This window comes from Onychomys torridus, chromosome 7 (genome assembly GCF_903995425.1).
Source record: "Onychomys torridus chromosome 7, mOncTor1.1, whole genome shotgun sequence".
Classification (NCBI taxonomy): Eukaryota; Metazoa; Chordata; class Mammalia; order Rodentia; family Cricetidae; genus Onychomys; species Onychomys torridus.
In genome coordinates, this window is record NC_050449.1 from 84483274 (window position 1) to 84498377 (window position 15104).

Genomic DNA, 15104 nt, shown 5'->3' on the forward strand with positions numbered 1-15104 from the left:
ACATGATGTTTCTTATGAAATTCTGAGGCCTCCAGCACATTTCCTATCAATAATTTATCAATCTCATCATTACCTTGTGCTAGAGGGCCTGGCAGACCAGTATGGGATTGGATGTGAGTTATATATAAAGGATGACTCCTTTCCCTGATTGTATCTTGTAATTGAATAAATAGTGAAGTTAATTCTGAAGCATCAGGGATAAATTCTGCAGTCTCAATATGTAATACCACTCTTTCAGCATACTGAGAGTCAGTAACTATATTGAGAGGTTCTGAAAAATCCATTAATACCAACAGAATAGCATACAATTCTGATTTTTGAACTGAATTATATGGACTTTGAACCACTTTACTTAAATTTTCTGATTTGTAACCTGCCTTTCCTTGTTTGTTGGCATCTGTATAAAATGTCCAAACTCCAGATAGGGGTTTTTCACGTACAATTCGAGGCAAGATCCAATCAGCTCTCTTTATAAGACCAATTCTATTGCTTTTAGGATATTTGCTGTTAGTTTCTCTCAAGGTTCACTTTCTGTCCATAATTTTTCAATGTCCTCTTTAGTTAAAGGTACAACAATTTCTGTTGGGTCTATTCCTGCTAATTGATGAAGTCTCAATTTTCCTTTCAAAATTAAGTCAGAGATTTTTTCCACATAAGTTTTTAATTTTTTATTTGGTTCATTTGGTAAAAATATCCATTCCAATATAATATCTTCTCTCTGCATTAATATTCCTGTAGGAGAATGCCTAGAAGGTAAAATAACCAAAATGCAATCCAGCTTTGGATCAATACGATCTACATGTCCTTCATGTACTTTTTTTTCTACCAAGGCCAATTCTTTCTCAGCTTCAGGTGATAATTCTCTTGGACTATTTAAGTCCTTGTCACCTTCTAAGGTTTTGAACAAATTATTCAGTTCATCATTTTTTACCCCAACAATAGTTCGTAGATGAGAAATGTCCCCAAATAATCTTTGAAAGTCATTAAGAGTCTGTAGGCGATCTCTCCTAATTTGTACCTTTTGAGGTCTAATTTTTTGTAGCTCTATTTTATATCCTAAATAATTAATATCCCCAGCAAGGCAATATTTTCTTTACTTCTTCAAACATTCTTTCTAAAGTATCTGCATTTGAGTCAGCTAGTAAAATATCATCCATATAATGATAAATTATAGATTTAGGAAATTTTTTACGTATCACTTCCAAGGGCTGTTGTACAAAATATTGGCACAGGGTTGGACTATTCAACATTTCCTGTGGGAGGACTCTCCATTGAAATCTTCTAACCGGTTGAGAATTATTGTAAGTAGGCACTGTGAAAGCAAATCTTTCTCTGTCTTTTTCTTGTAAAGGTATTGAAAAGAAACAGTCTTTTAAATCAATAACTATGAGAGGCCATCCTTTAGGTAACAGAGTAGGCAAAGGAATTCCAGATTGTAGAGAGCACACTGGCTGAATTACTTTGTTAATTGCTCTAAGGTCTGTTACCATTCTCCATTTACCAGATTTCTTTTTAATAACAAATACAGGAGAATTCCATGGGCTAGTAGATTCTTCAATATGCTGAGCATTTAACTGTTCTTCTACCAGCTCTTCTAAAGCCTGGAGTTTCTCTGTTGTTAAAGGCCATTGATGAACCCATACAGGGTTGTCTGTTAACCATTTTAAAGGTAGAGCTGTTGATGTCTTTGGAAGATCATCAGTTTTTGTGCCCTGTTCTTGTATAATATGGATGGCTGGTCACCACTCATTAGAATAATACCTTCTAATATTTCTCTCAGAAACATGTGCTAGTTTATGATTTATTTCTGAGGTTGGAGGGATGTTAATCTGAGTATTCCATTGTTGTAACAGGTCTTGACCCCACAGGTTCATGGCTATGTTAGCCACATATGGTTTTAATCTGCCTCTCTGTCCTTCTGGGCCTATACATTTGAGCCATCTTGCACTCTGTTTAACTTGAGATAATGTTCCAATTCCTAACAGTTGAACATTTACCTCCTGAAGAGGCCAAGATGTATGCCAAAATTCTGGTGCAATTATGGTAACATCAGCACCTGTGCCTACCAGACCAGACAACAAAACACCATTTATTTTTATTGTTAATTTTGGTCTTTGTTCATTTATAGAAGTTTGCCAAAAATTTTTCTTTATGGTTTTTCCTGAATTTTCTGTTCTCTCTGTCTCAGTTGTTCCATTACTCTGAGTAGCCTGGTTTATTCCAATAGGCATTTGGTTATTTAACTGCTCTGAGTAAGGGTCTCCTCTACGATTGCAGGAAAGGTCTGAACTGGATTCACTGTAGGGGCCTGCCTGAGGCCCCTCTGGGAGTTTCCGGAAGACTGAGGCAAAGTATTACCTTGTCTGTCCCTTGTTGATCTATATTCATTGGTTCAGTGTCTTCTCTTACCACACCTTCTACATACTCTGGAAGGAAGGGGCATTCTGTTGCCATTGTTCCTTGAAGAAACATTGTTTCTAGAAGTGCCCTATTTACAGTTCCTTTTCAAATGTCCTTGCTTTCCACATCCAAAACATCTGACATTCCTCAAACCTCTTGAAATTGCTTCTCCTACCCACATATTATCATGATCATGAGCCTCAACATTAACCGTGTCTCTAATCTAATCTTCCAAGGGTGCAGATCTTGCCTTTAACGACCTGATTATTCTCTTGCATGCTTCATTTGCGTTCTCAAAAGCCAAAGATTCAATTATTATCTGGCTAGCTTCTGAATTTGGGACCATTCTCTTTACTGCTGAAGTCAGTCTTTGTAAGAAATCTGTGAAAGATTCTTTTGGGCCCTATATAACTTTTGTAAATGACTCAGTTTTCTTTCCTGGTTCCTCAACTCTGTCCCATGCATTCAAGGCTGCCATTCGACATAGAATTATAGTTTGGATATCATATAAACATTGTGTTTCTACTGCAGCATATTGGCCTTCTCCAACAAGCTGATCCTGGAAGATTTGTATACCTCTATCCCTACATTGTTTTGTTATGTTTTTAGCTTCCTCTTTGAACTACATTTGCCACTGGAGATGCTGTCCGGGTTCCAGAACCGCCTGTGCCAGCTCCCCGCAGTCCTGTGGTATAATCCTATTATAAGTTGACCAGGAGTTTAACATTTGCTTTACATATGGAGAATGTATGCCATAAGATACTATTGCTTCCTTAAACCTTTGTAAGTCTAACATTTCAACTGGAGTCCAAATATTTTGCGTATTCACTTGACCAGGTTGCTGTTGTATGGTTACCGGATAAATTAAGGGTGATTGTGTGAAAACAGGCTTTCTTTCTGTAACCTTATAATTCAATCCTGAAACAACTTCACTGTTAATTTCTTCTGTCTGAATCTGAATTTCTCTATAATTCATTTTAACAGGTTTAACAAGTTTTTCTAAAATTTTTATCCTGGCACTTAAATTGACTGTCTTTTTAAATTGTAAAATAAGGATATGAAGAATAATAATGTACATAATTCGATCAACATTAATCTTCTCATATAGTTGTTCCATTACCATACTGTCTAAAATTTCAAACAAAGCCCAATTTTCTTCCAATGTACACATAAAACCCATTTTTTTTAAATGTGGAAAAAAAATCTCTTTTAAATAGTTTCCTTTAAAATATCTGATATAAATGACTTACCAATTCTGGGTAGAACAGTAGAAATCCGAGGGAACTTCAAAACAGCTACCTAGTGTCCGAGGTGGGAATCCAGAGAGAGAGAGAGAGAGAGAGAGAGAGAGAGAGAGACAGACAGACAGACAGATAGACAGACAGACAGAAAGAAAGAAAGAAAGAAAGAAAAGAAAAGAAAGAAAGAAAGAAAGCGTAGCCACCTTCTGGCTAAAAGCTTGAATCCAACCACTTCAATGTTCCCGTCTGAGCAGAGTAGAGCCTGGGCTCTGGCTTTCTTAAGCTCCGACCGACCACGTGTGCTGGCGTTTCAGCCAAAAGCAGCCTATCTGCAGTTGCGTGTAGTTCCTGCAATTAGCGGTAGCTCCCACGGGCCTGAGTTGTTTGTAGCACCGGCTTTTTAAGCAAGTAACTCCAGCTGCGGCTGTAACCGCTCTTGGCTAAGGTAGGTTGGGCCTGAGTCCTAAGCTGAGCTAGGCCGGGTTAGGCTGGAGCTAGGGAGCCAGGCCCGTCCAGGCGGGAAGCCGGACCCACTGCCAAGGCAAGTGTTTTTTTAATGAATTCTTGCCACGTTGGGCGCCAAATGTAGATGTAACCGGCTTGTTAAATAAGAAACACAGAACAGATTGCAGAGTTAAAAACCACGAGGTCAGAGCAAGAGTGGAAAACCTTACCCTTCATTGCTTCTGCTGTTCTTCCTCTCCGCAAGAGACCTACTTCTGTGCGTCCTGTCTATTTAAAGACTTTCTGTTCTGTTTTCTCATTGGTTGTAAACCCAGCCTCATGACCTCCTCATCACTGCCTGTTGGTACAGACCTCCAGGCCTTCTATGGTTGGTACTGAGATTAAAGGCGTGTGTCTGCCATGCTGGCTGTGTCCTTGAACACACAGAGATCCGCCTAGTTCTGCCTCCCAAGTGCTGGGATTAAAGGCGTGCCCCACTACTGCTCAGCTTCTGCTCTGGCTTGCTCTGACCTCAAGGCAACTTTATTGACATACAAATAAAATCACATTTCAATACAAATAAAATATCACTATACTTGGACTTGAGTTTTGTGCAGGGTGATAAATACGGATATATTTACATTCTTCTACATACAGGCATCCAGTTTTGCCAGCATTCTTTGCTAAGGATGCTATATTTGTTCCAGTGTGTATTTCTAGATTCTTTATTTAGAATCGGGTATCCATACATGTATTTATGGACACATATGATCTTTAATTCAGTTCCATTCATCAATGTATCTGTTTTTATGTGCATACCATTGGGTGTTTTCTACTACACCTCTGTAGTACAACTCAAAATTGGGAATCCAGCAGCTCTTTTATTACTCAGCATTTTTTTTAGCTGTTCTGGGTTTTTCTTTCTTCATATGTAGTTGACTGTTGTCCTTTGAAGGTCTTCAAAAAATTTTGCTAGAATTGTGATGGGAAGTACGTTGCATCTGTAGATTGCTTTTGGTAAGATGGCCATTTTTACTGTTAATCCTACCAATACATGAGCATGGGAGATCTTTCCATCTTCTGATATATTCTTCAATTTCTTTCTTCAAAGACTTGAAGATTTTATCACACAAGCCTTTCACTTGCTTAGTTAGTTACCCCAAGATATTTTATTTTATTTGAGGCTATTGTGAAAGGTATTGTTTCCCCTACTTCTTTCCCAGTCTATTTGTTATTTGTATATAGGAAGCCTACTCATTTTTTTGAGTTGATCTTGTATCTAGCCACTTTGCCTAAAGTGTTTATCAGCTCTAGGAATTTCCTGGTGGAATGTTTAGGGCCACTTATACATACTCTCATGTCATCTGCAAATAATGATACTTTGACTTCTTCCTTTCCCATTTTTATCCCTTTGATCTCCTTCAGTTTTCTTATTGTTCTAGCTAAAATTTCAAGTATAATATGTTGAATAGATATGGATAGAGTAGACAACCTTCTCTTGTTTCTGACTTTAGTAGAATTTCTTTGAGTTTCCCTCCATTTAATTTTATGTTGGCTGTAAGCTTGATGTAAATTGCCTTTATTTTAGATATTTCCCTTGTGTCACTAATCTTCCTAGGACGATTATCATGAAGGGGTGTTGTAATTTGTTAAAGGCCCTTTCTGCATGTAACAAGATGATCATGTGGTATTTTTCTTTCATTTTTTTTATTATGGTGAATTACATTTGCTGATTTTCATATATTGAACCATTCCTGCATTTCTGGGTTGAAGCCTACTTGATCATGTTGGATGATGTTTTTGATGGGTTCTTGGATTCAGATTGCAAGTGTTCTAATTGAGTATTTTTGCATCCATGTCCATAAGAGAAACTGGTCTGTAATTCTCTTTCTTTGTTTAGTCTTTATGTGATTTGGGTATCAGGGTACCTATGACTCAAAATGAATTGGGCAATGTTCCTTCTGTCTCAATTATGTAAAATAATTTGAGGAGTATTGGCATTAACTCTTTGAAAATCTTGTAGAATTCTGTACTAAAACTGGCCCTGGGCTTTGACCTCTGACCAATGGCTCAGCTCTGTTGTGCTGCCTAGGGGGAGGATCAGGGCCCATTTTCCTGAGTGCTGCAGCTGGTAAGTGGGAGGGAGGATCAGCTCTCTCATCTGTTGCAGGTGGTAAGGAGCAAGATGTAAGAGGGGCATCTCTCCCCTTCCCATATTACCACATAGCAGAAAAGTAGTGGGGACAGCTCTCCCACACTTACAACTTTAGGGTTGATTCACCTACAACTCTGCCAACAGGGTTAGATCTATTGTGTTACCCAGGTGAGGTGCAGGGCCTGTTCTCCCAAGTGTTGCAGTTGGTGGGAGTCAGGAACAGCTTTCTAATTCTTATGACCACAGAGTGAGCTCTCCCTCCTGCTTCAGGCATTGATTGGTGGGAAGGTAGCATCTCTCCCCCACTCAGAATGCCACAAGACAGATGGGTAATGGGGACTGCACTCCCATGCTCACAATTTTGGGGCTAGCCTACCCACATCTGTGCTAACAGGATTAGCTCTATTGTGCTGCCCTGGTGAGGTACAGGGCCTGCTCTTCAGAGTGTTGTAGCTGGTAGGGGGCAGGGACAGCTCTCTCCCACTAGTCTCAGGTGTTGATGGGCAGAGAGAGGGCATCTTTCCCCTGCCTATGCTGCCACAAGATGTCTTTCCAATTTCTTGTCTTGAACAGTTTTCTTACACTGTTTGTGCTTTCCTTGATTTCTTTAAGGGATTTATTCATTTACTGTTTAAGGACTCTATCATACTCATAAAGTATGTTTTAAGGTCTTTTTCTTTTGCTTCAGCTATGTTGGAATATTCAGGGCCTGCTATGGTAGGATAGCTGGGTTCTAATGGAGACATATTGCTGTCATTGTTTTTGGTTTTGTTTTTACTCTGGCACCTTGGCATCTGGGTTTGGGTTGATTATACATCTAGCTGCTGATTTCTGGATTTGTATTTTTTTTTTTTTTGAGTGAGTGTTTTTGTCCTTGTTTTCTGTTTACTTCTAGATTTTTCCCAGAGTATGATGGCTGTGTGTTGCCTGTTTTTCTGGCCTGTTTAGTTGGTGTGTTCCCAGGGAATGCCTGCTGGTGTTGGAGGCTGAGTAACTGGCATATGTTGGGGGAAGGAAGGTTGGAGGAGAAGGTCTTTGTGATCCACTGGGGATGGGGTCAGAGAGCAAAGAGAGACCACAGCAGATTTCTAGCTATAGAGCTGAACATGAAATAAGGGAGACTGTATTTCAGGAGTAGTAAGAGAGGTATAGGTCTGCCTTCAGCTTACTTGTTGCCCTGGTAGGAGCTGCCCTTGGCTTAGCAGATCTGGATAAAGAGAGTGTGGCCAGGCCTGTGGAACAGGCATGTGAGGAGAAAGGAGAAAGAGGGAAGGAGGAAGGAGTCTGTGTCTGGCTTTTTGTTGTTTGTTTGTTTTTGTTTTTGTTTTTGGAGACAGGGTTTCTCTGTGTAGCTTTTCGCCTTTCCTGGAACTCACTTGGTAGACCAGGCTGGCCTCAAACTCACAGAGATCCACCTGGCTCTGCCTCCCAAGTGCTGGGATTATAGGCATACACCACCACCGCCCAGACTGTGTCTGGCTTTTTAAGGATTTCCCTGCACATGTGCCTGTGGGCTTACGGAGTTATGCCATGCATGCACAGATTGCGGGACCATGCCGCACACATTACATAATTATGCAGCCCACAGACGATATAACACTTAAGACCCCTTACTTAGCTACTGAACTGCACATGTGCGGTCATGCAGCTGGAGGAGTGGCAGAATCCTAACAGAAGAGAAGGCTGCAGCTGATTAGAAAAGAGACTGGCTTATTGACATTTCCATTGGGATTTTTTTCCATGTCTTGTTTAATTTTTTGATGAAATTAAAAATTACTATTGAATTCTGTGTGGGATTTAATTTAATTCACCCTCACTGGATTCCCTTACTTTGGAGATGGTACTTATTGGACAAATTGTGTGATCTAATTTTGTCATGTTTCTTTTCTTTTTCAAAAAAAATTTTATTCATTTTATATACCAACCATAGTTCCACTTCCTATCCCTCCTCTCCCTCCCTACCACCAACCCCCCATCCACTTCTCCAAAAGGGTAAGGTCTCCTATGGAGAGTCAACAAAGCCTGATATATTCAGTTGAGGCAGGACCAAGCCCCTTCCCCCTGCATCAAGGCTGAGCAAGGCATCCAGTCATAGGGAATGGGCTCCAAAAAGCCAGATCATGCACCAGGGATAAATCCTGATCCCACTGCCAGGGGCCATTCAAACAGAACAAGCCACACACTGTCTCCTACATGTAGAGGTCCTAATTTAGTCTCATGAGACTCCACAGCTGTTGGCCTAGAGTTCCTGAGTTCTCACAAGTTTGGTTCAGTTGTCTGTAGATTTCCTCGTCATGATCCTGACCCTCCTTTCTCATATAATCCCTTCTCTCTCTCTCTTTCTTCGACTGGACTCCTGGAGCTCAACCTGGTGCTTGGCTGTAGATCTCTATATCTACTTCCATCAGTTACTGGATGAAGGTTCTAAGATGACAGTTAGGGTAGTCACCAATCTCATTACAGGGAAGGTCAGTTCAGGCACCCTCTCTACTATTGCTAGTAGTTTTAGCTGGGGCATCAGTGTGGATTCCTGAGAATTTCCCTAACACCAGGTTTCTTCCTAACCTCATCTATAATAGCTTTCTCTATTAAAACATTATGTCAGGGCTCTTCCTTTTTAAAACAATATTATCTTATCACATACTCTATTTTTATCCTACAAGTTGTTTGCATGTATATTATGCCTTCCAGTTTAATGTTCTCTATGGGGTTCTTGAGTATGTGAACAAGTGGGTTTCTGTTTCTTGAGCCTTCTCCTGGGCTCTTTTTCTTGTTTTTTTTTTTTTTTTTTTTTTTGTCCAATTTTGATATATGAGTTTTTGTTTTATCTTATTTTTTATTATGCTATATTATATTTTATTATTATTCCTTAGAAGGCTGTTTCTTTTCTGAGATACACGAAGGAATGGATCTGGATGTAAGGGGAGGTGGAAAGAAAGTGGAAGGAGTAGAGACAGGGGAGACTGTGAAAGGGAAAAATCTATTTTCAGTAAAAGGTGAAAAAAGACTTCTTGTGGCTGCTCCAGTCAATGGCTGAAACAGAGGATTTTCTTGGCAGTTCTATGATATACAAATCTCAAGATTCCTGTATGATTGGACTGAAAAAATTCTGTTCGATCCTATGTCCATTCTGATTCTGTGATTCTGGGCATCTTTTGTTATTGTTTGTTTGCTTGTTTGTTTATTTTGATTTGTTTTTCTTTGTTCCTTTGTTTGTTTTGTGATCTTTGATCTCAATACCTCATCCTACAAGCATGGCTATTTTTGAGGTTTTGTCCCTTGTCCCCGTCCCTCACAGCTTCTCTTGCTTCCTGCTTATCCTGTTAACAATCTGATTCTTAAAGAACAGTGTAGATTTCTTTAGTAAATATCTATAAAACACTCCTCACCCGCCTACAAAGAGATAAATTCTGTGTAATGAGTACTCTGTTTGTAAAACTATCCCTCACAAGCCATGTCATATTGTGTGCATGTGTGTATTAGCTCAGAATCATGTTTTCCTCTTTGTCTGATATTGTTGACAATGCTTCCCCCAGCAACATGCTCTTCATTCTTTTTTAATAAATATTTTTATTTTATAATTAATTTAATTTTACATATCAGCCACAGCTTTCCCTGTCCTGCCTCCTCCCACCCCCCAGCCTTCCCCCAAAATCCACCCCCCATTCCCACCTCCTCCAAGGCAAGGTGGACAGTCAGACCAGCCTAGTAGATTCAGTTGAGGCAGATCCAGTCCCCTTCTCCCTGCACCAAGGCTGAGCAAAGTATCTCAACATAGTCCCTAGGTTCCAAAAAGCCAGCTCATGCACTAAGGACAGGTCCTGGTCCCACTGCCTGGAGGCCTCCCAAACAGTTCAAGCTAATCAACTGTCTCACTTATCCAGAGGGCCTGGTCATGATATCAGTATATCTGTTTGTTTGCACTCCTAGGTACCCACATGTCAGAAATGGGAATTTATGTGGATGATTGTTTGTACCTTCACAGTCCAGTATAGTTATGCTGTACTGCCTTACAGGTGTAAGTTTGAAAGCAACTTATTTGTATACTGTCTCTGGACATTTTATATTTTAATCTTTGTGAGAAATGCATTTGTCTTTAAGTTTTGCTCTCCTCAGAAATAAAATCTTTCCGAACTAAAAAACAACAACAACAACAACAACAACAAAAAGAGTGCAGATTTCCTGAGGCTTTTTCTTTCAGGCTTTTTCAAACCTCTGAAGTAGGAGCTAAATGCTCCCTGATTGAGGCTGAGTGCTCCCTGACTGCAACTGAGTTCTCTGTGCTGGATTTGGACTCTCTCTTCTTGGTTCTGTTTTCCATAGTCTTCCTTTCTTTACTAACAAAAGTACTATTTTCCCACCCTCATCAATCTTTGAATTCCAAGTTCATTTTCTCAGAGATCACAGGAATATGGTATAAGTTTCATCTACTACCTATTGTAAAGTAGTATTTTTATAGAATTAAATATTATGTGAATTTCATATACTTTTCTATGACTGTTTTGTTAAATAAATTATATTACTGTTGTTAACATATTGTTATAAATAAATGCAAAATTTATCAATAAGAATAGAAAATCAGTTGTTATGAACTTGGGACTTTTCATAAGAGGAATATAGATGTATCTAGTAAACAAAATATACTCATTAAAAGCTAGCTGGCGGGCTAGAGAGATGGCTCAGAGGTTAAGAACACTGACTGCTTTTCCAGAGTTTCCTGAGTTCAATTCCCAGCAACCACATGGTGGCTCACAACCATCTGCAATGAGATCTGGTGCCCTCTTCTGGCATGCAGACATACATGCTGTATACATAATAAATAAATAAATAAATCGTTTTTAAAAAGCTAGCTGGCAATATTTCATTAAAAGGCCTTGAGTTTGTCACATATTAGAGGTACTAAAGATATGTTAAGTACAGCCTAATATTAAATACAACCTTGATCAGAAAGTTTAAAACAAGCATGATGCTCTGAGTGAACGTAATAAAATTTCATGTCTTTGTACCACATAGAGAAGCAACTCCATGGCCATCTCAGTTCATCTTTTATTTTACTATTATAATAATTAGGCTCACCTTTAAAGGAAGGTCTAGACAGAAATTGCTGACAAGATCTGTGAAGCACTTTACATGATGGCAAGGATGAAACATTTTTTAAACCCCTACCATGTGCCAAGCATTCTGAAAAGTAATTACATAGTTGGACTAAACACATCTCTGACTCCATGCTACCCCTTGATGTGTAGAAGTCATCTGCAATGCCTTTGCCATCAAGTATGATAGAAATAGGGTGAATTTATCTTTACCTGCAAATTTAAGCTCTGCTCACGTCTTAGATTACTCATTAATAATAAATCAAAATGAAAAGCACAAGTGTTTTCTGTGTATGTCATTACATAATATCAAAATTCTTATTTTGGGCATTTAATTATTCACAAATACTAGCAATGGGTTTAAACAGATAACAGTGTCTAATTGTCATTGTCCTGTAACATGTTTCATTCATTCAGTGCCATGTGGGGAAATCACTTCTTGTCCATACATTAGGATCTTTCTCACTTTTGTGAAAGCTTATGACATATTACATAAAATACATGAGGTATAATTTATTCATACAATTCTCTATTCTAGTCCATCTAGACTTAAATTATTTCAACGTTAAAATTCATGGCTTTAAAACTCTTGTTCAATTCTTGAGTGTATCAGCAGATTAATTTCTTAGACATATGATTCAATAATTATATAAAAAAGATATAATTTATTTTTTCACATCTTTTATCCTAGCCATTCACTATCATCACTGATGTGAAATCCCACTTATTTCAAATATCAAATTACTGGAAAAGCCCTGATAAGACATTATAAGACAAGAAACCTCCAAAAATGCCATTACATTTTTCTGTTGGCCAGCTACTGCTGCGTAGCCTACCCTTAAGAGTCGTTTGTTTCCTCAGTGAGACTTGCTTGCAGAAAACTGGGATATTTGCTTAATCAGGATGTTTGGGAAACAGCTGACCTTTATCAAGTGAGCATTCCATGCAGATGGGTTGACACTGCTGTTTCCTTGCTTCAGAAGACTGAGTGATCACACACCCAAGTGATGAGATCAGCTACTAAGATTAGGGGCCCCTCCCTTACTTTCCCTGTATATAATAAACACTGAGTACTCAAGGGGTTTCCACGTCTCCATCCAAGCACGTTGTCCTCTGGTTCCCAGCCTCACTTCTCCTTTATGTTTGTCTTTCTTTTCTAAAATTATTTCTTTTATTTTTGAGATTATAATACAATTATATCATTTCCCCCTTCCCTCTCCTCCCTCTAGACCTTCCCATATAGGCTTCCTTGTTCCTTTCAAATCCATGGTTTCTTTTTTCATTGTTGGTACGTGCATATATGTATATGCATATGCATATAGGTTCCTAGATATAACCTACTTAGTTTGTATAATGTTACTGGTATGTATGTTTTCAGTGTTGACTGTTTGATACTGAACAACCAATTGGTATGCACTTCTTTGGAGAAGGCTATTCCTCCCATACTTAGCATTCTTTAGTCCCCTGTAGTTGTTTATGTATGGTTGAGGCCTCATGATCTTTCCCCCATCCACTTTGACATATTTATTGGTGTTGTCCTAATTCAGTTCATATTAAGCAGCTATGTGAGTGAAACGTTATGGGTGTAGCTCCTGAAATAACCAGGGAACATTCTCACAGAAAATTTCCTGTTTTTCTAGCTCTTTCAATCTTCTGCCCCTTTCCCACAATGGTCCTTGAGTTTGTTTGTCTTTCTTAATCTCCATATATTCACAGTCAGGTCATCAGACTCAGCAGCACTAGACATGGAAAGGGTGAGAGATGCCCCAGGAAGAGACGAAGGTAGAATGTATGTGATAGGAAAAAACACAGGAATGAATAATGGAGGGGATGTTTTTAAGCAGTGATGGATGTAGGAAGATGAAGAAGATAAAGGGGGAGGTGAGTATGAAAACCAAGTGATGGGTATATGAAAAGGCAATATTGACTCTTAATATCTTATAAGCCAACTGAAAAATATGAGGAATAGAAGGGTGGTCATCTGCATTGCTGAATAATGATGCAACACGCATGGGTTACTAAACAAAAGTCCCAATGCCAGGTATAGGATACCTTATTGTGAATTGATGGTTAAAGTAGCTCTAGAAACTCTCAAATAATACAGGCTATTACCATTCCTCTTGGATACCTACAAGAACTACTTGATAAAAATACTTTTGATATTTTTATCTGTGAAAGTTTTTATATGTGGAATATGAAGAAATGCTATTTGGTAGTAAATTATTTTCTAGGTACAACAGTCTACATATTAACAACAACAAGCAATAGCAACAAAAATCAATTACAAAATTTATTGTCTTAATTAACAAATAATTTATTACCCAAAGTCTGGTTGGGGTGGGTGATTCTGTAGAGTAATAGATCTAATCCACATAGTCAAGCAATAATTATACCATCTCAGACAGAATTGCCAGAACTTTTTCCGCCCTCATTTCAGAGAGTAGGAAATAAAAAGTAAAGCCAAAGATTAGAATTCTCTCTCTCTTGCTCTCTCTCATGTGTATATTTTCTGACCCTCAAGAGCCTCCTTTCTCCCTCCTCTTTTCAATTCCAGAGAAACTGCTATAAAACAGGACACCAAGACAAGAAATCTATTTGCAATAACATCAAAAATGAATGAAACACTAAAGAATAAATGTTACAAAAATGCAGTATTTGTACACTGAGTACTCTAAGGTGTTATTGAAAAGAAATCTAAAATATACAAATGGAAAAATAGATGGTGTTTATGAAGTGGACTGCTCAATGTTATTAAAATACACCACTGAAGGAGAACTACATACCCAATGCAATGCCTATCAAAGTCCATCTACAGAAACAGGAAAAAAAATTACTTGAAAGTCACGTGGAGTTCTAAAGAATTCTGATTATTTAAAATAGTACTAAACAGGAAAAAAGTTGGAGGCTTCACCCTTACTAATTCAAAACACTGTCACAGTAAAGAAGACAGTGTGATATTGACATGTAACAGAAATGTTGACTAATGGAACAGAATAGAGCCCAGAAGTAAACTTTTATATCTAAGATGGTATAATTATCTCTGCTAATAAAGTCATGAATACACAGTGGAAAAGAATTATCTTATAAATAAATGATGTTAAGAAAACCAAATAGCCATATACAAGGAAGTGAATTAGACCCATATCTCATGTTATGCACAAAACATAAGTTTAAATGAACAAAGACCCAAAGTAAAATGTTTAGAGTTTCACGGGAAAGACCACTTTGATACATTGGGCATAGAAAAGATTTCTTGGATACAGCAATATTTTTAAGGAAACAAAAACAAAGTATGCAAAAAAATTATGACAAACTAAAAAGTTTCTGCACAACAAAGGCAAATATAATCTACAAAATAGATAAATATTTATAAGCTGACTATCTGACAGTTACTTTTCAAAATATACACAGGGGCTTTTGTAATACAATCGCCAAACAAAATAGACAGACAATGGACTTGAACAGGCATTTCTCCAAAGAAGGAGATAAACAGCCAATAGATAAATAGAAAGGCGGTAATGTCACTGATATTTTAAAAAGTGCAGTGCACCCTAACTTAATAGAATATAAATGACATATTGAAACCACAATGAGATACTGACTTCCTCCATGGCATTAGCTATTGTCAAGGGAAAAAACCAAGCAGAGGTAAGGATGAAGAGGAAGGCAACTCTACACTTTTCTTGATAATGTACATGACCATATCCATGATGAAGAGCAGAGAATGCTTTCTCAACAAATAATAATAAAAATTAGAAATGAAGCCATTAT